The sequence below is a fragment of the Corylus avellana genome, chromosome ca1 (assembly GCF_901000735.1).
Source record: "Corylus avellana chromosome ca1, CavTom2PMs-1.0".
NCBI classification, from domain to species: Eukaryota; Viridiplantae; Streptophyta; class Magnoliopsida; order Fagales; family Betulaceae; genus Corylus; species Corylus avellana.
This window is the reverse complement of record NC_081541.1, coordinates 48294161-48295051: the sequence shown is the minus strand read 5'-3', so window position 1 is coordinate 48295051 and position 891 is coordinate 48294161.

Genomic DNA, 891 nt, shown 5'->3' with positions numbered 1-891 from the left:
CTCTACAAAAAACTTTTTCCCCCCTCATATCTTACTTAGGGCTCCCTGCCGCAGATTTTTGGTACTTATTTTTTTCCTCTTCTTCTACTTCAGTTTTTCTATGTTTTTTGTTTGGATTATTGGAGGTTATATCTATTGAAAACCCACAACCTACACCACTCATGCGCGCCTCCTGCTTCATTGTTGGCCGTCGCCCAACCATTCACTGACCCCCTCCCTCACGCATGTACCCTACGCGTCGCCGTTCCTTTTGATCTCATTCAACAAATCTCCTCCATTACAGTTTGTAGAGCCCGTTTGATTCACTAGAAATTTTAGATCCCTATTTTTACCTAAAAAAATATATGATCCTGGTGGTTCTTTGTCTCATCAATTTAGATGGTGTCTCCTCAGCTATTGTACAATATTTCTTAGTCTTCCCAGCTCTCACATAAGATGGTTAGAAACTAAGTTAAATGGGCTTCATTTGTTGATCATAATGCATAACTATAATAATGTTTTTTTTTCGTTAATGGTAAATAGTTTTATATGTTAATCATAAGCTAAATGAAGCTGGGATAGAAAGAGATGCAAAGTATGTAAGCTGTAGAGATAGCTACTTGAATTAAATTGGAGAGCACGGAAATTATTAAACCCATGAGCCAAATTGATTGAAGGCAAATCACAATTTAAAAAGACATGCTTCAATGTAATCCAATCTAACCCCGGGCCTTGGGGGTGAAGACAAAAATAGGCAGTACTTTGATAGAGATTTTGGTAATCGTGTTCTCAACGGATCTTAAGTAGGTGCAATAGTGAACTCATGTAAGAGTATGGATGAGCTCCACTTGTTCAAATAGGTGTCAAGGCAGCCCGAACCACACCTATTTAGATTGTCCAAATATCTATCCA